Here is a 27,131-nt window from a genome sequence, read left to right on the forward strand (position 1 = left end):
CAACTTATGTCTTCTAACTCCTGAAAAGAAATAACAAATATTCTGTAACTCTTAACAATCCTTCCCCTCCCTACTCCACCCCAGTCCCTGGCTCTGTACATTTGAATAAAATAAAGTCCTGAGGGGAAGGTGGGACAAAAGATTCTGGAATCAATACAAGTCCTTGAGGTTCTCTAAGGTTCACTTTGTTGTAGTCTTTTTTTGAATTGGGCACCATCACCTTAAGCATCCTGGAACATAATCATTTTTGAATTTATATATTTAAAACAATTAGGAAATGTTAGTTTTTAAAGAATAAGGATTTCTAATTGTAATTATTTTTAACCTTCAAATCACAATTTTTTTTCTCAGCAAATTATTCAGAATGAGAAAGTGAATTTTATAAATTAAGTGTTTCTAAATATACATTTTAGCAGAACTAGTTTACTAGGGTGTACAATGGGAAATGGAAGATAAATATTTAGTCATTTGTAAAGAAAAGGCTCTATGTTCCCCCAAAGATAAGCATGTCTTACTTCAGGAGACTGTATTCTCAGTGTCAAAATAAAATTGTTCTCTGAAAATGATTCTCTGCATAGTCTTAATGTTATTGTTACTATAGCTCAACAAGACTCACTTTTATTTTTTTTTCAGTTTTTGTCATTATTCAAGTCAGGACATTTGAAATCTTTGTCTAGGGCACATGGGAAGTTTTAATTTTTACCATGTAAATCCATGCATAGACGCAGATATGTGCACCAACACAGAGATATACACACACCAACCACTGCCAGAAAGAAAACATTCTGGCCACATTAGAGAAAGCTTAGCTGAGATTTGAACATATACATCAGGTGAAATGAGCATTTGGTAGATCTGTTAATTATACACATGATGAACTTATTTAATTTAAAGGGCTCCTCATGACAAATTAGATACTTCACTGTTTTTTTTATTCTGAGGAGCTAGAAAATATCTTTCTTGTGTTAGGGAAATGACAAGACCCGAGTCCATGTATATCATATAGGAGGTAAGTCAAGGCTGTATAGGATTTTGAGGCAATTGATTGTATCAGTCAGGCAAAAATCAGGAATGTTAGAACCCAATGCTTATTAGAAGCCTGGTTGCATTATTCAAATACCTAATTCGCAATTTAACAATTCCAATAAACTATATCTAGAGAAATTTCACTTGGAAAATTATGGATTATCCATCTACTTAATTTTGTTCCCGAATAATTTCAATTCCATATTCAAAATCTTGTAACATTTTAACGTACTATTTCAAATGTATTCATATACTCAGTCCATTTTCTAAAGGCCAATCAGGCGATAGAAAAAGATTTGTTCAGATTGAGTCTCCATACCACTCAAATAGGTTCTTTTTTCACTTTAAGATTTACACACATCATTCTGTCTTTGTCTCTATATGTATATCTGTGTGTTTTTAGATATTTCTGAAATATGAACAAATGTGAGCAAATGCTTTATTTTTCCACATGAAACACTGACTTTGATATAAAAGTAATCTTGGTTTTTCTGGGAGGCATGCCAGGTCATACAATGTTTCCCTCCTGGGTTTTCTTATCTAGTAAGTTTATCTTCAACTTTTTTTATAAAGCTCTCACATAGTTTATTTAAACAATTCTGAAACAGCTAAGTTCTGTTTCATAGATGCTGGCCAATATATTTCTGTCTTAGCAGTGACTTCGAGTTTACTTTTTATTTGGTTTGTTGTTTGTTTTCTATTCTATATTCTGTTAAGAAAAGCTAGCATTTATTTCTATCCTCAGGGAGATGAAGCTGAAGTAGCAAGATTTTCTATAAGGATTGTTTAGACTCAGATGAGAAGAAGTAGGAATCATTTCAGAAGTATCTGTTTCGGGCAAATTGGCCAATTACTTGTGAATAGGTGGTAGTCAGACTGAAATATTTGTGAAAGGTGTGCTTATACTAGTGTTGCTTTTCTTCTTTTTAGATTCTAATAGCTGAGTATGTAATGAAACTATTATTAATTCATAAGACTTCCAGTCTTATGTCTAAGGTCTTCTAAGATTTTTAATTGTTTTTTAATTTATATAAAGAGTTTTACATTTATAAAATTTAAATTCCATGTTTTAGAAAAAAACATTGTCAATTTCCATCTGAGATTTTAGAGCATCATGACTCAACTATATTGATCAGAAGAGTAATTTAAATCCAAACCAGCCTGTGTTGACCACTGTTTAGAATGATTGCTATGAATAACATAATTTAATCATGTCCTAAACTGGTCCTAAAGGTCCTGTTGGACCTTTACATAACAGTATATACATACTTAAAGTGGTGGCAGGGAGGGAAGGAACTAATCAATGCTTAGGGTTTTTGTTGCTCATTTTATTTCTCAGTTTATTTGTGCTTACAAATGGAATGTCAAATAATAGCAGTGATTCTTAATCTAGAATCCATGACTTCAAAAAATGTTCTTTGTTGGGTGGCTAGGTGGAGCAGTGGATAGAGCACCTGCCCTGGAGTCAGGAGTACCTTGAAGTCCAAATGCAGCCTCAGACACTTAATAAACCTAGCTGTGTGGCCTTGGGCAAGCCACTTAACCCCATTGCCGTGCAAAAGTCTAAAAAAATGGTCTTTGTTATCTATATTTCACTATAATTAGTTCTCTTTGTAATCCTGTATATTTTGTTTTATACATTCAAAATTAGAATATTGAGGAAAAAGTTCATAGGTTTCATAGAATTTCTAGAGGCTCCAAGTCTGGATATAGTTGACATGTGTGTTTGTATTTGTGATGAAACCTCTTTGACATTCTAGTGAAGTCCATGTATAATTTTTCAGAATAATTTTTTTTAGGATTCATAAGAGAAGAAAATGGTAAATTTAAATTGAATAATAGAGGAAATAATGATTTTTCCCCCCCATGCAAGTTCATGGACATAATGAAATTTCAGTATACTAGTGACTGGGGGACAGGGAACAGTATGTCCTAAGGACTATACTTTAAGAGTTGAAGGCTAGCTTTCAGGGAGGACACATTCATTCTTTTATTTAAAAAGGTAAATTTATTTAGAGTCTTTCTGTATAGTCTCTATTTTTATAGGGAAAGAAGTATAGATCCTCTTTGAATGGCCACACCTTGGATGGAAAAGGTAAATCACTCACAGTTTTTCTGTATCTAATCTCAGTTCTTACAGGGAAAAAAGTATAGATCCTCCTTGGATTGAAACACCTGGGTAAGGGGCAGCTAGGTGACACAGTGGATGGAGTACCAGCCCTGGAGTCAGGAGGACCTGAGTTTAAACTTGACCTCAGATACTTAATAATTACCTAGCTATGTGACCTTGGGCAAGTCACTTAAGCCTTGCAAAAACCAAAAATATAAAAAAGAAAAATAAAAAAAGAAACACTTGGGGACTACCTGTTTTGAAATCACATCATTCATAAATAGTGACAAGCAAGGAAATTGTGAACGGAAGAAGCTTTTCGCTTTACCTACTGAAGAAAATAACACCATAATATTAGGCTACCTCAGAACTATTTCTGTTGGTGCAAGACTGAGAGCAGTGATCTGAGAGCAGATTTACCCTCTTGGGTCAATTAGATTTCTATAAAAAGCTAAGTCTTTTTGTGTATGTGTTTACACATATGTAAGCACACACAATGCATATACATACACATCTAAATGTGCATGTTGTTATGCACATACTTATATATCTGCATGTATCCATGTGCACACATGTGCATGTGTATGTGTGTACAAATGCACGTGTTGTCTATGTGTGATGATGTTGTTTGTCTTTTGTTCTCAAGAAGACCATGACATAAGGGAGATGATGCCATGACATGAACCTGAATTGGATTTGCGTGAGGGGATGTTGTGCTAAGTCACTAGCACTTTCTCCTCTGGAGCTGTCTAGGTCCAGTGACCAGAAATGAATTAGGATACCTGGAAATGGCCATGGGTGGTATAGTGAATAAAGCACCAGCCCTAGAGGCAAGAGGACCTGAATTCAAATATGACCCCAGACATTTGATACTTATTAAATGTGTGACCTTGGGCAAGTCACATAACCCTGATAAATGGAGAGATAGATAAGATAGATAGAAAGATAAATAGATAGATAGGTGTTTATATGTGTGTGTGTGTGTGAGAAAATTTTCTCCTTTTTCCATCTCCCTTCCCCATTTCTTAGTGTATCCCTCTTCCAACACCTTTTCATTTATTTGGAGTGCATTTCAATATAATGGAGTCACACTCAAGCCTGTTATCTATGTAAACTACTTTTAATTGCCTCAGTAATGATAAAATTCTTAGAAATCAACTTCTCACTTAGGAATGTAAACAGCTAAGCATTATTGGGTTGTTTTTGATTGCTCTTCCATGTTTATCTTTTTATGCATCTCTTGAATGCTGTGTTTGAATGTCAAATTTTCAATTTACCTCTTTTCATTAGGAAGGTCCTCTGTTCATTGAAAGTCCTCTGTTTCATACAATATCCATTTACCCCCTGAAGGATTATATTCAGTTTGGCTTGGTAAATTATTCTTGGTTGTAATCCTAGCTCCTTTGCCTTCTGGAATATTATATTCCAAACTCTTCATTCTTTTTTTATTGTTTATAAGATGTTTTTCAATTGATATTTCATTTTTCCAATTACATGTTGTGAAAGTTTTTCAACATTCATCCACATTCATATGTATATTTTTGTTACATAATTTCCTTCCACACTCCCTTCCCACCCCACCTCCCCTCAGGGAGGAACAGTAAAGCAAATGTTGTACATATTCATTTTTGTTTAACATATTTACAGATTAAACATGTTAAACACACCTTCTTTTCATCAGGAATTTTTGATATCATATTAGTCCTCTACAATGTAAAGTCAAGAACCAACCATACCTATATTCTCTAAATCCAATCTAATTCTATTCAACCTTTTAACTATCCTAAGAGAAATAAAATTCTGAACAGTTACACATGTTATATCTTCCCCTATGGGGTTGTATACAATTCGATTTTCTTGACCAACATTTGCTTTGCTTTGTTTCTTTCTTCCCCTTTTCATTTACCTTTTTATGCATCTCTTGGGTCTTGCATTTGAGGAAATGAATTCTCAGTTCAGTTCGGGTCCTTTTATCAGGAAATTTTGGAAGTCATCTGTTTCATGGAAATCCATCTTTTCCCAACAGAATATGCTGAGTTTTCCAAGGTAGTAAATTCTTGGTTGGAATCCAAGATCCTTTGCCCTCCAATATATGGTATTGCAAGTCCTCTGGTCCTTCAATATTGAAACTCATAGGTCCTGTGTGAGTCTGCTTAGGTTTCCTTTGTATTTAAATTGTTTCCTTTTTGTTGCTGCAGTATTTTCTCCTTTATTTAAAAATTCTGGAATATGGTTATAACAGACTTTGGAGTTTTTATCCTGGGGTCTCTTTCTGGAGGGGTTCTGCATATTCCTTCAATGACTATTTTATTTTCTTGCTCTAGCAGATTTGAACAATTTTCCCTGATAATTTCCTCTAAGATATTTTCCAGGTTCTTTTCTTGATTTAGTAGTCCAATAATTCATAAATTATCTCTCTGGGATCTACTTTCCAAGTTTTTTGTTTTTGCTAAAAGGTACTTTACATTTTCTCCAATTTTTTCAGCCTTTTTATTTTATTTGATGAAATCAGGTAGTTTCATAAATCCATTGGTTTCTATTAGTCCAATTCTAATTTTTTTTCTTCAGTTAGCTTTTGTGTTTCCTTTTCCAATTGATTAATTTTACTCTTTGCTGAGTTACATTCCTTTTCTAGTTTTGGGTCTATACTTCCTATATTTTTGAAGAGTTACATTCTTTTTCCAGTTGATTATTTTTACTTTTAAAGGAGTTGATTTCTTTGGTCAATTTTTCATAATTTTCCTGCATGACTCTCATTTCTTTTTTTTTCCCATTTTTTCTTTTTTCTCTCTTCTTGGTTTTTAAATTATTTTTAAGCTCTTCTAATGAGCTTTTGGATCTGGTTCCAATTCATAAGACTTTTTTTTTTTCAATTCATAGACTCTAGAGACTTCTCCTGTGGGTAATTTTTCATTGTTTTCTTCTCAGGTAGCATTGTTATCATCTTTATCTGCATAGTGACTTTCTATAGTGAGCACTCTTAGCTTTTTTGCTCATTTTCAAGTATCTGAGCTCTAATCCTGGAGTATAGGGTGTATGGATCCAAGCTTTTTATGTTGGAACTGGCATCTGATCACTGACTTGTTGTTGGCCAAAATGTTATCTATGCAGTCTGGGCATTGACTTTGCAGAGGTTTGTTTCCTCCTCTATGACCAGGTTCTGCCTATACAGTGGTTTGTTCCCCACCTTCCTGTCTTTTGCCCCAATGTTATCAGGGTTCAGACTTTGATTGGGATTGGGACTGTTATAAATGAATGAACAGAAAAACCTGCTAGAGTGAGAGAAAATTTTACATTTTATTCAGGAACCTTGCAAGATATACCTTACAAGGTACAGGTGTGAAGCACAAATTAGTCTTGGAACCTCAGTAATTTATGGTCTTCAGAAATTCTTTCCCCTCCCTCTTGGATGTTCATAGGCTCTCAGAGTTTGAATTACAATCTAAGAGGTCCACCAATTCCATGACATGCCCCTAATATGATCCCCCCCACATCATAAGAAGTGTGACATGCTAATGAACCCCAATCGTCACAGGGGGTGTGTGGATTAATATTCAATTACCTAATTGCACAAACTCAGTTGCATTAGGTCAAGATCTCTAGGCCACTCTTGACAGGTTAAGAACTGGTTTGGGGTTTGCTATCCCTGGAATGGGATTAGGAAAACTCTCCCAGTCTTGTGATTGGCTGGACCATTCCCCCTTTGTAATGGATTCCCTAAGGGCTCCCCTACACAACCTGTGAAGACCAACACCCTACATTCCTCACAGGGACAATCCTTACTGATTTACTATATAGCTGCTGGGACCTAGGTACTGACAGTTTGATATCAGCACTAAAAACTTACTGCTGGCTTTCCCATTATCCCTCCTAGCTAGGCTTTACTTCCCCTTTTCCCCCCCAAAGAGACTGATCTTCACTGAAGATTCTCCATTATGTCTACCATTTAAAACTTCTTTGGATTTTGTCTTTTTTTTTGGGGGGGGGGTTATAGCTTCAATTTCTTTTCAGAGGTTTCATTTAGTTTTGTGTAGGGAAAAGCACAGGGAACATGCTAGCTTCATGTCTCCATCTTGACTACCCCCTTCATTCTTCTACTGTGCAAGCTTCTAAATATTGTGTAATCCTTAAGGTGGCTCCATGATATTTGAATTATTTCTTTTTAACTGCTAGATATATTTTCTCTTTGATCTAGGAGCTCTGAAATTTAACTGTAATATTTCTGGAATTTTAATTTTGAGATCTCTATCAAGAAGTGATTAGTAGATTATTTCAATTTCTATTTTACCCTCTTGATCTAAGATATCAGGTTGGTTTTCCTTGATAATTTCTTGTAATTTGATGACTAGGCTTTATTTTTTTATTTTTTTTTTATTTATCCCCACTGCGACCTGGGGTGGGAGATACTATTATTTTCTCCACTTTACCAATGAAGAAATTGAGGCTGAAAGAGGTTAAGAGACTAGCACAGGGGCACATGTCTAGTAAATGACCAAGACAGGATTTGAACTCCATTCTTCCTGACTTTGAAGCCAGAAACACCTTTCCTGAATTAAAATATATGCACACAAATACATATAAATGTGTATTAAGCTGGAGTATGTTAGTAAATGTTTATTATTTTTGCTCTTCACTTTCTTAAAATTAGATAATCAATGAAACAATAAATTAAGCCCTGGTGTCTATGTAGCATTTGCTGATTTTTCAAGTTGTAAATGTTTATACAGAAATTTGAACAACTGACTCTAGTTTGAGCCTAGTATTCATTGTGATCAATATCTGAAAATAGTGACCTACAATGAAAATGATGAAACAATGATATCCAGAATGCAAAGATAGAACAATGCCATCTGTAAAACCTATCTTCAGAACTGGACAAATGAGAACTCCATAGAGTTAGAAGAGGTGGATACATCATCATCAGTCCCCTGGAATCATGTTGATCATTGCACTGTTCAGAGTTCTTAGTCTTTCAAAATTTCTTCTTTCTTTGTCGTTGTTATAATAAATCATTCTGGTTCTGCTCATTTCCCTCAGCATTAGTTCTTACAATATGCCTTCCCATATTTTTCTCAAAGCATCCCTTTTATATTTCTTATATTAATATATCATGATTCCTTACTAATAAACCATTTTTCCTCCTCAACTGAAGGGCATCTCTATGATTTCCAATTTAAAGTCCCTGCACAAAGAGCTGCTATATTTTTATACATATGGGTTCTTTTGTAGAAGGGCCTATTGTTTCCCTTTCTGGAACTTCTTCTGACAAATCTTTAGTCAGGATCATCTGAACTGCTTTTTTCCTCAAAATGTTCTCCATCACTGTCAAGGCTTTTAGATCATAAGATCATCCAGCTAATGTGAGAAGGGTCCTTGAAAGTCATCTAGTCCAACCTTTGATTTTACAGAATGTTCAAGGTCATACAGGCAGTAAATATCAGAAGGTATGACTTTCATGTAGTCTACTAATTTTTAAATGATCTCTTTTTGATCTATTTTCCAGGCCCTTTGTTTTTCTGCCAACATTTTACATTTTCCCACTCTTTTGACTTTGTTTTGTTGTTTCTTGATATCTTATGCAGTCATTATTTTCCAGTTACCCTATTGTAATTTTTAAGCAATTATTTCCTTCATTGATTTTTTTTGTACTTCTTTTCCTATTTGACCAGTTCTTTTTTTTAAGGTTTTTGCAAGGCAAACGGGGTTAAGCGGCTCGCCCAAGGCCACACCGCTAGGCCATTATTACCACCTAGCCGCCCCAGACCAGTTCTTTTTAAGGTATTTTTTGGTTCCTTAAGTGAATCCTTGTACCTTCTTTTCCGGTTGACATATTCTGCTTTTGAAGTTCTTTTTTTTCATTTTAAAGTTTTTATTTATTTTGAGTTTTACAATTTTTCCCCTTATCTTACTCCCCCCCCCCCCACAGAAGGCGATTTGCCAGTCTTTACATTGTTTTCATGGTATACATTGATCCAAATTGAATGTGATGAGAGAGAAATCATATTCTTTAAGTTCTTCTTTTCAGTGATTGTGCCTCTTTTATCTTTAGGTCAATTCTGTTTTAAAAGATGTTATTTTCTTCGATATTTTTATGTCTTTTTTAAACAAATCTGTTAATTCTCCTAATTTTCTTACCTAAGAAAATTTATGAGGTCAGTAGGAGAGTTCTTTGAGGTCATCAGGAGAGATGTGACACTGGGTTGGAGGGCTGTCCAGAGTTAAACAATGGTGGCAGCAGCAGCAATAGCAATTAGAGAACTCTCAGTCTAGACATGGTTTAGATTAGTTGCCTCCTCTAATCTTCCATTTTGAATCTATCTCCAGATCATTGCATTTTTAATAATACTTAAAATATTTTTTTAAGGTGATGGGGTTAAGTGACTTGCTCAAAGTCACCTAGATATGTAATTATTAAGTGTCTGAGGTCACATTTGAATTCAGATCCTCCTGACTTCAGGCCCGTGCTCTATTTACTGTGCCACCTAGCTGCCCCAATAATAGTTTTTTTCATGTTCCATCTGGTAGAATTGTTCTAGCTGTGTCCTTGTGAATCACCAGATGCTGGTAATGCTCATCACCTTTGATGTGTTTTCTGTTTTATTTTGACTACCTCCCCCACACAATAGAAGATAGAAATCATTCTATTATTGTTATTTGAGTGACAGAATAGTAGTTTGAATACCCCTGAAAAAGGAGCCACTAACCATCTTTCTTCTTCTTCTTCTGACCTTTATTGATTATTGTACATGACAGTTTCTGGGTCTTTTCTTGATTGTTCCTTGAAGTACAGGTAGCATATTTTTCATTAGAGCATGTAGCTCTGAGGAGCATTCCTCTTCAGTGGGAGCTCCAGATTTTGGTTTTTTTTTCAGCTTCCAGTGTGCGTTATTTGTACTTGACTTCTTTCTCCATTCTTCTGTTGTCCAACCTCCTGAGCCACTTAATATCTATTTTTTAAAAGTATTTTTTTCTGCATTGAATTCTTCATTTCATTTACTTTAAGGAACTTATTTTAACGAAATCTCCATTGGGTATTCTCTTCCTTCCACACTGCTTTCTGCATGGGAACTGGAAACAGGAATTTAAATGAACTAAATTGAATTGATTTTCCCACTGATCTGAGCTATTATATCCAAAATTTAGCCAAAAATATCAATGAGAGTCTGCCTATTTAGCCATGTGACTACTAGCAAGCTAGATTGATTAATTGTCATCATTAACCAGAGGGACAAAAATTTGAACTCAAAATATTGTTTAATTGTTCTTAGAAAAAGTCTCAGTGGTCATTCTTGGGAAATTGAGCAGCATGCAATGATAAGATGGCTATTAAATTTTGTATGTTTAGAGAACAGTCAGGTCTATTTTATGCCTTTGCCATAGACTGCATCCTTGAATAGCCAGCTGTTTCACTCATCTGCACTATTAGATTGGGGCGAAGGGGAAAGGCAGGAAACCAGATGAGAGAATGTGGATAGATTGGCACAAAACTATTCCCTCTACTGACTCATTAGCTCAGAAGACACACTTTACTGAGGAGAGCCAATATCATCCTCTTTGCTAATGCAGAGCACATTTTTTGTTACTCATACATAAATTAAGGTTTCTTTTTTTACTTACTGTGTTCCATATTCACATTATCCCTCTGGGTTCAGGGAACCAAAGAGCCATGAAGAAAGATGTGAATTTGTTCTAGGGAAAAGATTTCTTTTAGCTCACAGTGAGTCTCTGACAGAGTTGGTAATTAAAGTCATCTCTTTGAGTTCTCAAACTTGATCAACTTCCTTAAATACCTCTTCTCTTCCACAGTGATTAAATGTATAATAAATGGTTCATAATATATTATATAAAAGTGTTACACTTTCTTTTCTGCTGTTACTGCTTTAGCTTGCAAAGATAAGTACCACTGCTTTTCTTTGTAGAAGCCAAGTTCCTTTGACACATGCCATTGTTGAGTTTATTAAATTATTGCATCGTCCCTGTGATTTTTAATTTGGAAAGCACATTCATGCTCCTGAAATTGATGACAACTGCGTTTGTAGAGGCATAGAAACATACTGCTGTTGATCTTGAAAAGACTTTGTCATGTAAATGAGCAACGGCAATAAAAAAATTGAGCTGAGAAGGAATTGAGGATTAACTCACATTTGCTATCATTCTAGAATTTTAAGGGAATTGATGAAACTAGAAATTTTACTTTTTGCTAAATAACTTCATATTTTCTTGTGATCCTTTGTTCTTCATCCATGATTTTCATTTTTCATTTTTCTATTTTTTAAAAAAAGAGTCCCTTTAACAGTTATTAAAATGTTCTCATTATTTATTTCTTCTAACTGTTCCTCATTTATTTCTTTTCCGCCATAATATGGAGTAGCCTTATACAGCCTTTAGAAGTATACTGTGATAGAAGAAAGTAGTGGGGGGGTTTTCTAGTACTAAAAATAGGGAATGCTGGACCAGGTATAAGACATTTTATTCTTTATTAAGGTTCTAGCAATACATAATCTTTATCAAAAGATTTAGTCCTCGGTTCCAAGAAAAGGTCTTGATGGCCAAGTGATTTAGTGACTGAATATTTGGTTTTGGCAGGTTAAGAGTCCTAGAATAAGAGACTTTATTTTGGTTGGTTTGTTTTTAATCTTTAAATTTTGTTTTTAATTGTGCATATAAGCAATATTTAACAATTAAAAAAATTTAGTTCCATATTCTTTCTTCCTTCCCTTCCCCTCTATGAGAAGGCAAGCAGTTTGATATAGATTATACTTGTGTGGTCATGCAAAACATATATGAACATTAGCCATGTTGTGATGGTCCAAATCATCAGTATAGTTATTTTTATGGTGATAATCTTCTGACAATAGGGATACGTTAAAACTGTCACTGGATGGTATAACTATTAGTATGGTAATTTTACTTGTACCTGACCAATCACTCGATACCTTGTCTGCCTGGTACCCTTCTTCTATTTTAGGATTGTGTCATTCCCTGATTTACCCCTCCTCAGAGAGCATGATCTTGGGATATTTACAATAGAGCCTTTTGTCCCTAGGTTTTCAATGTTTCCTGTTTAGCTGAACTTTGCCAAGGTGTTCAAATTCCTGATTATGGTTCTGTCTATGATTTTAATAATGATGGTCCCCTTGAGGTAAGCAATTTCCTCCTGTCCTTTTAGTAAGTAAACATTGTTGGTACCACTTTCCGTTTTGGTTATTTTTTACTTTTTGAAGAAATATATTTATCATTATGTGACAAGTATATTTTTTTTAGTTTTTTTTTTTGCAAGGCAGTGGGGTTAAGTGGCTTGCCCAAGGCCACACGGTTAGGCAATTATTAAGTGTCTGAGGATGGATTTGGACTCAGGTACTCCTGACTCCAGGGCTGGTGCTCTATCCACTGTGCAACCTAGCTGCCCCACAAGTATACTCTTTAAAAAAAAATCACTTTGGAAGTATTATGTTTATATTTAGTTATTGATTGACTGAAATTAGACTGCTTTAATAATAATATGTAACTATTTTAATTGAAATGCTTTGTTATTATAGTAAAAAATTATGTATAGATATAATTGAAAATATAAATATTAAATAAATCAGTATTTGATAGGATCTCTAAACTAAAGTAGAATATAATCCTTTTTTTGAGGGAATATACATATATATATACACAAGCAGCACGTTCTGTGAGGATATGAAGAGAAACAACTTTATATACAATATATTAATGAATCAACTCTTGTCCTAAGCACTGAGGAAATACAAAGAAAAAGGAAAAAAAGTTCCTTCCCTCAAGGAATTTACATTCTAAAAGTTTGGAGGAACAATATAAATGAGCACATACAAGAACAGAAAAATGTAAATCAGAATATACAAGACAGATGGAAGATAACCTTAGATGGGTTGGCATTAGCAGTTGCAGGGAAATCCTTTTTAATTTTTAATTTTTTTTTTTGGTTTTTGCAAGGCAATGGGGTTAAGTAACTTGCCCAAGGTTCACAGCTAGGTAATTATTAAGTGTCTGAGGACTGTTTTGAACTTACTCCATGGCCATGCTCTATCCATTGTGTCTCTTAGCTGCCCCTTGAGCTTAGTCTTTTTTTAAAATTTATTTATGTATTTTGGAATTTTACAGTTTTCCCCCTAATCTCACTTCCCTCTCCCCCCCAACCCCCCCCCCCCCGAAGGCAGTTTCTTTAGTTTTTACACGTTTCCATGGTATACATTGAAATAAGCTAAATGTGTTAAGAGAGAAATCACATTCTTATGGAAAAAAATAAAATATAAGAGACAGCAAAATTACATAGTGAGATAGCATTTTTTTTTAAAATTAAAGATAATAGTCTTTGGTCTTTGTTCAAACTCCACAATTCTTTATCTGGATACAGATGGTATTCTCCATCACAGATACTCCAAAATTATCCCTGATTGTTGCACTGATGGGATGAGAAAGTCTGTTATGGTGTGTACAATGTTTTGGTTCTGCACATCTCGATGAGCATCAGTTCATGCAAATCCTTCCAGGCTTCCCTGAATTCCCATCCCTCTTGGTTTTTAATAGAACAATAGTGTTCCATGACATACATATACTACAATTTATTAAGCAATTCCCCAATTGAAGGACATTAACTCAGTTTCCAATTGTTTGCCACCACAAACATGGCTGCTATGAATATTTTTGTACAAGTGATGTTTTTACTCTTTTTCATCATCTCTTCAGGGTATAGACCCAGTAGAAGTATTGCTGGATCAAAGGGTATGCACATTTTTGTTGCCCTTTGTACATAATTCCAAATGGCTCTCCAGAAAAGTTGGATGAGTTCACAGCTCCACCAGCAATGTATTAGTGTCCCAGATTTCCCATATCCCTTCCAACATTGATCATTGTCCTTTCTGGTCATATTGGCCAGTCTGAGAGGTGTGAGGTGGTACCTCAGAGATGCTTTAATTTGCATTTCTCTAATAAGTAATGATTTAGAGCAATTTTTCCATATGACTGTGAATGACTTTGATTTCCTCATCTGTAAATTGCCTTTGCATATCCTTTGACCATTTGTCAATTGGGGAATGGCTTGGTCTTTTTTGAAAATTTGACTCAGTTGGGGATGGCTAGGTGGTACATTGGATAGAGCACCAGCCCTGGAGTCATGAGTACCTGAGTTCAAATCCGGCCTCTGACACTTAATAATTACCTAGCTGTGTGACCTTGGGCAAGCCACTTAACTTCATTGCCTTGTAAAAAAAAATTGACTCAGTTCTCTGTATATTTTAGAAAAGAGTCCTTTGTCAGAAATACTAGTTGTAAAAATTGTTTCTCAATTTACATTTCTTTTGATCTTGATTACAGTGGTTTTGTCTGTGCAAAAGCTTCTCAATTTACTGTAATCCAAATTATCTAGTTTCTTTTTAATTATGTTCTCAATCTCTTCCTTGGTCATAAACTGCTTTGCTTTCTATAGATCTGACAGGTAAACTATTCCTTGATCTAGTTTGCTTATAATATTGTCTTTTCTGTCTAAATCCGGTATCCATTTTGATTTTATCTTGGTATAGGGTGTGAAGTGTTGGTCTAATCCAAGTTTCTGCCATACTGACTTACAATTTTCCCAACAGTTTTTATTGAAGAGAGAGTTTTTATCCCCCAAACTGGATTCTTTTGGTTTATCAAACAGCAGATTACCATAATCATTTCCTGCTATCTCTTTTGCACCTAGTCTATTCCACTGATACACCACTCTATTCCTTAGCCAATACTAGATAGTTTTGATGACTTTATAATATATTTATAATATTTATAATATAATTTTAGATTTGGTAGGGCTAAGCCATCTTCTTTTGCACTTTTTTTCATTAAATCTTTGGCAATTCTTGACTTTTTATTTCTCCATATGAATTTACTTACAATTTTTTCTAACTCATTAAAGTAATTTTTTGGAATTTTGATTGGTAGGGCACTAAATAAGTCGCTTAATTTAGGGAGAATTGTCATTTTTATTATATTAGCTTGGTCTATCCATGAGCAGTTGATATTTCCCCAGTTAACTTAAATCTGATTTTTTTGTGTGAGAAGTGTTTCGTAATTGCTTTCATAAAGTTTCTGAGTCTGCCTTGGCAGGTAGACTCCCAAGTATTTTATATTGTCTGAGGTTACTTTGAATGGGATTTCTCTTTCTAGCCCTTTCTGCTTTATCTTGCTAGCCATATATAGAAATGTTGAGGATTTATGAGGGTTTATTTTATATCCTGCGACTTTGCTAAAGTTGCTAATTATTTCTAGTGGATTTTTAGATGATTTTTTTTGGGATTCCCTAGGTATACCATCATGTCATTTGTAAAGAGTGACAATTTTGTCTCTTCCTTCCCAATTTTAATTCCTTCATTTTCTTTTTCTTCTCTTATTGCTGAAGCTAACATTTCTAATACAGTGTTGAATAGTAGTGGTGATAACGGGCATCCTTGTTTCACCCCTGATCTTATTGGGAATGCCTCTAGCTTGTGCCCATTGCATATAATGCTTGTTGATGCTTTCAGAGAGATACTGCTTATGATTATGATTATGATTATGATTATTATTTTAAGGTTTTTGCAAGGCAAATGGGGTTAAGTGGCTTGCCCAAGGCCACACAGCTAAGTATTTATTAAGTGTCTGAGACCGGATTTGAACCCAGGTACTCCTGACTCCAAGGCCGGTGCTTTATCCACTACACTACCTAGCCGCCCCCTACTGCTTATTATTCTAAGGAACAGTCCATTCATTCCTACACCCTCTAGTGTTTTTCGTAGGGCTGGGTGCTGTATTTTGTCAAAAGCTTTTTCCACATCTAATGATATGATCATATAATTTCTGATAGGCTTGTTGTTGATATAATTAATTATGCCAACAGTTTTCCTATTATTGAAAAAAAACCCTGCATTCCTGGGATAAATCCTACTTGGTCATAGTATATTATCCTTGTGATAACATGCTGTAAGCATTTTGGTAAGATTTTATTTAATATTTTTGCATCCATATTCATCAGAGATATATGTCTATAATTTTCTTTGTTTTGACTCTTCCTGGTTTAGGTATCAGCACCCTCTTTGTGTCATAGAAAGAGTTAGGCAGAGTCCCATCTTCACCTGTTTTTCCAAAGAGTTTTTATAAAATTGGAACTAATTGTTCCTTAAATGTTTGACAGAATTCACTTGTGAAGGAGTCCTGAACCCTCTCAGATCCAGGACAAAGTCCTCAAGGTGTCACTTGTGCCCAAGTGAATCCCTAAACACAAAGGGGCTCTGGTTCTAAGCCATGCCCTCTAAAGAACCTGATCCCAAATGGAAGAGATTTAGGCATTTTCTTATTACACATTTTGTCTTATTATACACCTACCCCAGAGCTTCAGGGAAACTCTCTTAAATTAAGCTTAGATATATTTTCTTATTTAGAGTTTTTAAATGGCATCTGCAGATTTCTTTTTAAAAAGATAGTCATTGGTTATTTGTTTGGTTAATTTATATTTTCTTTTACAATATGACTAACATGGGCATGTTTTTTATGACTCCACATGTATAATCTATATTACTTTGCTTGTCTTCTTAATGAAGTGGATGGGGAGGGAGGAAGGGAGAAAATTTGGAATTCAAAAATTTCAAAACTAATGTTAAAAATTGTTTTTACATATAATTGGGTAAAAATAAAATGCAAAATGAAGAAGATACTCATAATAAAGAAGTAACGTTCAGGTATGAGCCTTCCATTTCTTTCCTCCACTACAAAATACATACTTAAAATGCAAAAGACCCAGAAGCATGCATAATGCACTTACTTAAAATATAAACTATAACTCATCACTTCTTCTGTTTCTCCTTAGAAAAAGGATTCATGCCATTTTTATTGTGTTTCCTAGACTCCTTTGAAAATGTGCTGATGAAAGTCATGGACCCTTTCTCAAAATAATGTTTCTAAATAATTGAGGAAAATGCTAATTTCAGTTAGAGGTTAGTGAAAGCAAAGATGCATTTTTTCCCCTAGTCCAGTTCCTAGTCATAGCTCTGGTCTCAAAATTAAAAACAGTTACTGTAGAGGTAAGAAAGACTCTTCTGATACTGATTTTGCTTTTTTCTCAATCTGCAGTGCCAAGTGGTAGCTCCAAGTCCACATGTCCTGTCCATGATTTAACCTCCTGGTTGTGCACAGTATCTCCTCTGAGAAAAATAGATTTGTCTGGAGCTCTTTCACTGATTCAGTTAGTTGTGATGTCTGGAACTGATGTGCTTGCTACTGAGTCTAGAAATGTTCCTCTCCTGCTCTTACTGTTTAGTTATCAGTGCTTAGAGAAGAGACTTATCTCATATCCACTACGGCTGCCATGTTCTTTAGCCACTTCTAGGTAGGAAGAATGGAGAGAAATGAAGTTATACCAATGAGTACAACCTAGAACATAGTCTCTTTCCAGATTTTATATCAGTTCATTGTGATCTGAGATGGACTTTTATAGTAGGGTAGACAAATGATGGTGGAGGCTTTTTAATTGTAGCAGTCTGGGGCAAGTGGAACCCAGTTTTCTTTGAAGAGATGAATGAATGAATGAGCAGTGCAATATTCAATGTATAGACTAAGTAAAAGCATACTACTAAATACTAGGGAAATAAATAGAAAAGTGATCAAATTCCTACTCTCAAGGAGATTGTATTCTAATATGGGAAGACAGAACATATAGGGCGCTCAGCTCCAGGTTTGATGGATAGGTCAGGTGTCTTTGATGACTGCACCAGTCATGAGTAGGCTACATATGGATAAAATTGGAACTATTGGTATGAGGTTCAGTACCCCCAAAACTCCAGAGTCATCTTCGTTCTTCCTGTCTTTGTCTGCCTTCTCCTCTTTGGAGAAAAAGGTCTCCAGAACACAAGAACTCAATGAAAGCAAACATAAAGGTTGTCATTTGAAGAATATATTTGCTTGTGCTATGAGAAATGGTACTTCGGAGTGGTGTGGACCCATTGATCTTTTAACCTGGGAATCATGATTGTCATCAAGTGCTGAGTGCTTTTTGATAAGAACTTTATGAGTAGGAATGCAGTGATTCGTGATTTAATTGAAAATCTTAGGCTTATAGTATAGCTCATATTTATGCTGGTGAATTGTTAGAAAAAAAAAGACAACATTTGCAAATCTAATGCGTTGGCCTTGGGGAATATTTGCAAAGCATTTCCAAACATAAGATTCATTATTCCATGTAACATTTCTGACTTCCTTTGGCTTATTTAACAGGAATATACATGCATGCACACATTTTACACTCAAAAGTATAAATCTCATGTTTAAAGAATTGAATATAAAAAATTAATATTGCATTGGCCATTGTATCTCAAAATTAAATTTTTGCCAGTATATTTTCATCATTTATATTTCCTATTGGAATTCTTATGCATCATCAATGCGGGCATCTTATAAGGATAACATACTTTTCAATATTATATTTCATATAACTTCAAATATTATAAATTTATGATTTGTAAAAAATGTTGCCAATAATTCTCTAAACTTTTGCATTTTAGTTTCAAGGCTATGGATACTTGTGATTCAGTTGACACCTACAGAAAAAACAGAATTAAAACTGGTACTGAAAATTCAATTTTCTTTTGGTACACAAAACTTTACATGCAGATTTTCACTGCATTCAAAAGCTTTTATAGTGACAAATGAAAGTTGTTTTTGTTAGAGGTAAACAAAAAATAGTTCCCCATACCTTTAACATAATTTTTAGGTATTTTTTAAAAAGCCTGAACTTGAACAAGAAAAAGGAGCATTTCCATACACAGCTGAATAAAAACCAAGATTCTGCAGGCAATCATTTATTGCCATTTCTAATCATTTACATTAAAAGAAATAAATAATAAGTTCATCATGCTACCTTAAAAAATCATCCTGTTTATTAAAAAAAAAACTAATCATCTTATAGTAGGAGTGTGAAGAGGGTATGGGAGTGGAAGAGCCTTCCATCTTGTTTTGTGCCTCTCTCTCTTTTTTTTTAGGTTTTTGCAAGGCAAATGGGGTTAAGTGGCTTGTTCAAGGCCACACAGCTAGGTAATTATTAAGTGTCTGAGTCCAAATTTGAACTCAGGTACTCCTGACTCCAGGGCCGGTGCTCTATCCACTGTGCTACCTAGCCGCCCCTGTGCCTCTCATTTTGTGATGACTTCTGCAACAAGAAGAGAGATAGGATTCTTCAGTGGTACCTCTCCTATCTGAGCTCTACCATCCCTTGAAATTATGAAGTAGAGAGCTGAGTGCTTTACCCTGGTCTCCATCCTCCATTGGGAAAAGAGTGATATTCTATCTTACTAGTTTTCTGTCTCTGTGGTATAGTGGGAGGACACAATTCCATCAAGTTTTCTGACTGGTATTTTGATTTGGGGAAGGAGAATATCAATCTTCTGCTCTTCCAATGTCTTGCCCCTTTGTCTGATCCACCCAAGACTCTGAAAATACCTCATTCACCCTTCATTCATAGTACTATCAACTTTGAAATTTCAACTTAAAAGTGAAAATTTAAAAATTTTCACATATTGATGAACATATTCCCACTTGCCATACTATCCACATCCTAGTGATTTCAAATTTTTCTAGATTGTCCTCCAAACCCCATCCCCTCCCCCATTTCTTGATTCTTTTTCTTAAGTTCCTCAACCTGTTGCCAGAGAAATTGGTGTTGCTAATAAACACTGAGAACTGTTGAAAGTGAAAGTATTTATTGCTAGCTCTGGAATTGAAATAGCTATAAACAGTTTGAGGAATGGGAGATTAACAAAGGTCTAGGAGAGTTGCCTGAGGGAAAGAGTGAAAGGGAAGCAGCCAGGAGTCCTAACTAGGCTGCGATGAGTGAGACCAGAGCCATGGAGCAGACCTCAAGTTGAGGATGGGCTGAACAACAAAGTTTTAGGTGAAAGTGCCTGAGAGTAAGGGAGGAAGGAATAGAAACCATAATTCTCCAAAGGCAAGTATATATACATACATATACATATATGTATATGTATGTATATATACAGAGAGAGAGTGTGAGAGTGAGTAAGTGTGAGTGTCAGTCCATCCTGAAAAAAGAAAGAAGGAAAGAAGAGCTCTCTTCTGGGACTTTTTGGTTAAATGTATTTCCATAATGGGTTGGACAAGGGTAGTGATTGGGGAATGGTTTAGCACCTGACTCTAGGTACTCTACAATATGCAGGCCATGGGTGGCCTTCCTGTTCCAAAGGGTGTGACCTTTAAGTGCAACATGTCATTTCCTGTGGTTTAAGATGATCTGTTACTACTGAAGACTTGTGAGTGTCATGACCTTACCATTACAAATACTGTCTTCTGTTTATCTAAATCTAAGAAAACTTCCTGAATGCACCCTCTCAGTAAATATTGGCATTTAATAGACCAGGGCTGTCCAACCTTAGATTATTTTACTGCACTAAAATAAAATAATTATTTGATGGCTGCACCCAGAATAAGAAATACAGTTCACTAATATAATAGGAAAAAAGGAACGTATATCATCAATATGACTGGCAAAGGCATGAATTGTGAAAGCAAACACAAAATAACAAAGCAGCAACACATCAGTATAAAGGCAGGTGCATACTGACTAGTCTGCATCATGCAGATGAAACACATCCCATAGATTGATCGAAAATTCTGTCAGATGTTCCATTCATAATACTGCTTAAAAACACCAAAGACATTGAAGATCTATTAGATTATTTATTAGTGATGGAATTTAAAAATCTAATACACATTTCATTCAAATTATTATTTTTTTTCACTCATGAAAATTAAAACCCACAGGCAGACCACATAAAATCACGTTGTGGACTGCATTTTGGACAACCCTGTAATAGACTATGTGATTAAAAGAAGAAGAGACAGACAGTATGTGATACAAGCAGTGTAGTGCAGAGTGCTAGACTGATCACAGACTCATCCTCCAAGCTAAATATTCACATTCAACTCAAGTGATGAACACAAGGCAAAATCACTACCAGAAGAATTAATGTCAAGAGATTAGACTGCTTCACTGAACTGGAACAGTTTGTTGCTAACTTGGAGGAATAATTGAACCAGCCCACAATCAGCAACAATGGAGTTGAAAAGGAGTGGGCAGATTTCAGAGGTTTGGTGTACAGTACTACATTTGTTCAACTGAGAATTCTCACAGACATTGAAATTGGTTTGATGAAAATGATGGAGTAATACATAAGCTGTTAAATGAAAAACAGGAACTACATAGGCTTTACCAGCAGGGTAGTTCATCCATTTCTAAGAAGGCCACTAAAAATACAAATGAAGCTTAGAGAAATGCAGCATTATTGATGTAGTAAGAAGGCCGCTGAAATTCAATTTTATGCAGATAGTAACAATCCATAATGCTTTTATGATGCGCTGAAGACTATTTTATGCACTAAGGACATAAGTTTCAACTACTTGATGCCGATTGAACCACAGTGATAGGGTCATGATTCTAGAGAGTTGGGCTGACCACTTCCATAATTTTCATAAAAGACTGAAGTCATTGATTGTTTACCTCTCAAATGAGGAAAAAAAGTTTTGAATGCCATTTGACTCCTTTTGTGTGGCAAAGCACCTGGTGTTGATTCTGTTTCAGCTGAGATTTACAATATGGTGGGTCCAATGCTATAAAAGCTAAATGAAATTTTTCAAGTTATATGACATGAAGAGTTTATTCCCCAGGAATTCAAGGGGAGCTCCATTGTCCATCTCTAGAAAGGTAAAGGGAATAGATTGTCCAGTGACAATCATATGGGTGTTTCTCTCTTAGATAAGAGGTAAGATACTTTCCAGAGTTCTCCTTAAGTGAAAACTTACCCTTCACTTTGAAGATGGTCAGTTACTGGAGAGCCAGTGTGACTTCAGAAGGGGCTGAGAATAATTGATATGGTGTTTGTTGTCTGACAACCCCAGGAAAAATGCCAGGAATAGAACAGAGATCTGCATACAATGTTTGTAGATCTGACCAAGGCCTTTGATACTATCAGTTGTGCGGGCTTATGGGAAATTATGTCAAAATGTTATTGTCCAGGGGAGTACATCAGTATTGTTCAATTTCACAATGGCGGGGGTGGCTAGGTGGTACAGTGGATAAAGCACTGGCCCTGGAGTCAGGAGTACCTGGGTTCAAATCCTGTCTCAGACACTTAATAATTACCTAGCTGTGTGGCCTTGGGCAAGCCACTTAACCTCATTTGCCTTGCAAAAGCCTAAAAAAAATTCACAATGGCGGGCTTGCCCAGATTCTGTATGGTGTACAATTTCCCAGTCACCAATGGAGTGAAACAAGGATATGTCCTTGCTCCCATGCTTTTTAGCATGATGTTTTTAGCCATGTTATCAAATGCCTTCACTGAAGATGAACATGGCATCAAGGTCAACTACTGCACTGATGGTAAATTCCTCAGCTTAAAAAGGTCACAAGCCAGGAGCAAAGTGGAGGGAATATTGATGCATGATCTTCTTTTTGCAGATGATTGTGCACTCAATGCAGCCTCTGAAGCTGTTATATAAGTGTGCATGAATTCTCTGCTGCTTGTGCTCATTTTGGCCTAACAATGAACATCAAGAAAACCTAGTTGCTCCATCAGCCAGCACCACACCATCCATATGTGTAGCCATCAATTCCAGCAAATGGAGAAGTTTTGCGTACTGTGGACAAGTTGTCTTACCTTAGCAGTGTCCTTTTCAGGGAGGTACTCATTGACACTAATGTTGACACACACATTGCCAAAGCTATCTCAGTATTTTTGTAGATTCTGAAAGAAAGCGTGAGAGAGAAGAGATATTAGACTGACTATCAAACTGGAAGTCTACAGAACTGTTGTCCTGACCTCATTGTTATATTCTAGTTAAACTTAGACAGCATGCCAGGAAACTAAACTTAAATGAAATTTAAATATCATTTAAATTGTCTTAGGAAGATTCTGAAGATCACCCAACACTGATATCCTTTCTCAAGCTAAATTGTCAAGCATTCCAACATTGCTACTGAAAGTGTAACTCCCCGATGGGCTGGCCACATTATTCAAATGTCAATTGTATTCTTGCCGGAAAGACTATTTTATGGAGAATTGCAAAAGGCAAGCACTCTTAGGGGAGTCCAAAAAAGAGATGCAAGGACAAGGTCTCTTTAAAGAAATTTGGAATTAATTGTGCAACATGGGGAACACTGGCACAGGACTGTCCACAATGTTGTGCTATATTCTATGAGCAAGGCAAAATGGAAACAGAGATGTACAAGTTTAGAGAACCCACCCCAGATGTTCACATGGGCTGTTTGTGCCCAACCTATGGTGGAGCCTAGAGCTCATGTTAGTATTAACAGCCAGTTGGATGCAGTGTAACTTGTCTCTAACACAGTAAAGTTGTTTTGGTCTTCTTCAATTACAAAGGACAAGACCAATTTCTCTAAAAGCTTTTCAATATTTTTTCAAAATTGTACATATCATTTTGTGAACACTTTTTGCCTACTTAGTCAAGAACATTCCACATATATGTATATGTGAGAGTATCTTCTTTTATCTCATTTGTTTGATAAATTGTGTATGTGTGTCTGTGTGTGTGTGTGTGTGTGTGTGTTGGATTTATTTGGAGCTTATTGTGGTTTCTAATATTATATATTGATAAAATTCCATTTTCTACTAGACTGCTTTCTAGATTTCCCAGAAGTTTTTATAGAGTAGTAAGTCCTTAAGGCCCAGTAGTTAAAGTCCTTAGGTTTACTGAATACTATGCTACTATGTTCGTTTAATTCTGGGTCTTGTTTACATAAGCTGTTCTACTTATCAGCTTTTTCCATTTTTTATCCATTCCAGATAATGATGATTATCACTTTGCAATATGGTTTAAGATATGGTATGGCTAGGTTCCTTTCTTTGGCATTGTTTTTCATTATTTTCCTTGAATTTATTCATCTTTTATTTTTCCAGATGAATTTTGTTTTTATTCTGTCTAATTCTACAACATTAAAGTTTTGCTACCCAGATACATCCAGGAAATGGAATTTTTCCTCATTCATAAAGAAGCCAAGGATTAAATGGTGATAGATATATCTCCATAAGAGCCAATCTTTGTCGAGATATTAGGATTTTTCTTAACTGGAGTCTCAGAACAGTTGTGACAGAATGCAGGACTATTTATCTAAAATAAACTCCTTAAACTGAAGAGAAAGGAACAAAGTGAACCTTGGAGGCCATTATACTGACTCTTAGGCTTAAAATAAGCTAATTATTAGCGCTTATCATAGTCTACTTAAGAGATGATGAAGTCCTGAAGTAAAGTAAGGTCTCTCTCTCTCTCTCTCTCTCTCTCTCTCTCTCTCTCTCTCTCTCTCTATATATATATATATATATATATATATATATATATATATATATATATATATATATATATGTCTGAAAGGAGAACATTGAAGGGATATTGTGAAGAAACCTCAAGATTTGACAATAGACTGATATGTTAGTTGAATGAGAATGACAAATTGAAGATGGCCTCAGGTTTGTGTGCCTGGATGCCTGGGAGACCTGTGGAGCTCTTGAGGGCAGCAGTCAAATTCAGAGGAGAGGAGGATTGGGAGGAAAACAGAATAAGTTCTCTTTTGGAAATGTTAAGTTTAAGATCCTGTGTGACATCCAACTCAAAATCCCCAGACAGTAATTCATGATGTGTGACTAGCTATGGAAGGGATCTAGGATTGGATATATATATCTTCTCAGTCCTCTTTTGTACTCATAATTGGATTTATGATGAAATCACTCAGTGAAATAGTATAAAGGGAAGAGAATAGGACCCAGGACAAAGCCTTGGGGGATCTCCCCAATTATTTGGTTGACATAGTTGAAGAACCAGTAAAGAAAAATGAGAGGGAACATTTAGATAAGAGCCAGAAGCAAACAATGTCATTAAAATGAGTTTTTTCAACTACAAAATAGTTCTGATAAGATTATACTTACATATATATGTATATGCACATACATGCACACACACACACATATGAAACCTCTATTTTTATCACCAACTCCCTTGGGAATTATGCCTAGCACTGAAATCTTAGAATCAAAGGCATCACTTTCTTTGTCTAATTTGATTTCAAGTGTCATTAGACCAATTGACAGTTTCAGTCATAGTACATTTATGGGCACTATCTTTGTATGACCCTTCTAAACTTTTTTTTTCCTATCTTTTGTTATATTTGTCAGTACGCTCAATGTGGTAAATAGATTCTTGATAGCTTCTATTAGGTGTATTGCATTTCTGGCCAGTAGGTTTTCATTCCTGTCTCTGAAGCTGTGATCTAGAACAGTATTCCTCTTTTTGGAAACTACTTTCTTAAGCAAATGTTCATATTCCAAAAGAGTTTCATTCTTCATTGGGTTGCATTGAGGAAAATGGTGCCTTTTCCTGCTATGGACTCCAGTTCTTGCCCTAAATCATGGAATTTTTAGCAATCTTTTTCTTAGAATCATTCTGACTTTCTCTTTGGTGCCCACATGAATCATGAGAAATAGGCAATAGTCATCCAGTTCTAAATTTGGGAAGTTATCTGTTGTGTCTGATATATGTCCCAGGAAGATGAAAGACTTATCTTTTGCAGTTACTATTCTGACAGATATGTACCTTGGTACTTGTGAGTAGGGAATTACCGGTTACCATTACTTTTTGCTTTTTGGTTTGACCATCATAGAATAATCTCTCACCTAGTAGCATCAATGGTTTTATTATATAATTCTATTGAAAATGGGCAGCTATTTCTGGGCAATCAGATGTTGCTTTGGATAGAGCACTGGCCTTGGAGTCAAGGCGGATGGGAGTAGAATCTGGGCTCAGATATTTACTAGCTGTATGTCTTTGGGTAAGTCACTTTATCCTGATTGCCTGACATCCAGCACCATTTCCAGTTGTCCTGATCCATATCTAGCCACTGGACTTAGATGACTCTGGAAGAGAAAATGAGGGTGATGACTTAGCACAGCACTCCCTCACTCAAATCCAAGTCACTTGCTTGTCATGGCATTACCCCTCTGATGTCATGGTTTTCTTTGAGAACGAAGGACAATATTTTCACAAAAATTGACCTTGTTCTAGGACTTAAAAACCAAATGTAGATAGGTAGAAATAGTGAATAATTCCTTTTTAGACCATAATGCAATAAAAATAAGTGCAACGATGGTCCATGGAGAGATAGACCTAAAACTAATTGGAAACCACATAGTCTCATTTTAAAAAATGAGTGGATTAAACAACAACTTATAGATAGAATTAATGATTTCAGCCTAGACAATGACAATAATGAAACACCATACCCAAACTTATGGGATATAGCCAAAGCAGTTATTAGGGGATATATTATATCTCTCAATGCTTACATGAATAAAATAGAGAAAGAGGAAATCAATGAATTAAGCATGCAACTAAAAAATTAGAGAAAGAACATATTAAACCCCCCAAATAAATAATAAATTAGAAATTATGACAATTAAAGGAGAAATTAATAAAATTGAAAGCCAGAAAACTATTGAACTAATAAATAAAACCAAGAATTGGTTTTATGAAAAAAACCCATAAAATCGATAAACCTCTGGTTAATTTGATTAAAAAAAGAAAGAAGAAAACCAAATTGCTAGTAAGATAAATGAAAAAGGTGAACTCACCACCAATAAGGAGGAAATTAAAGTAATGATTCAGAGCTATTTTCCCCAACTGTATGCCAGTAAATTTGATAATCTAAGTGAAATGTATTATTATTTACAAAAAGATAAGTTGCCCAGGTTAAATGAAGAGGAAATTAAATACCTAAATAACCCTATCTCAGAAAAAGAAATCCATAAGTCATCAGTGAACTCTCTAAGAAAATATCTTCAGGGCCAGATGGATTCACAGGTGAATTCATTCTACTGAACATTTAAGGAACAGTTGGTTCCAATTCTATATAAGCTCTTTGGGAAAATAGATGAAGATGGAACTCTGCCTA

This window comes from Macrotis lagotis, chromosome X (genome assembly GCF_037893015.1).
Source record: "Macrotis lagotis isolate mMagLag1 chromosome X, bilby.v1.9.chrom.fasta, whole genome shotgun sequence".
In the NCBI taxonomy this organism is placed as follows: Eukaryota; Metazoa; Chordata; class Mammalia; order Peramelemorphia; family Peramelidae; genus Macrotis; species Macrotis lagotis.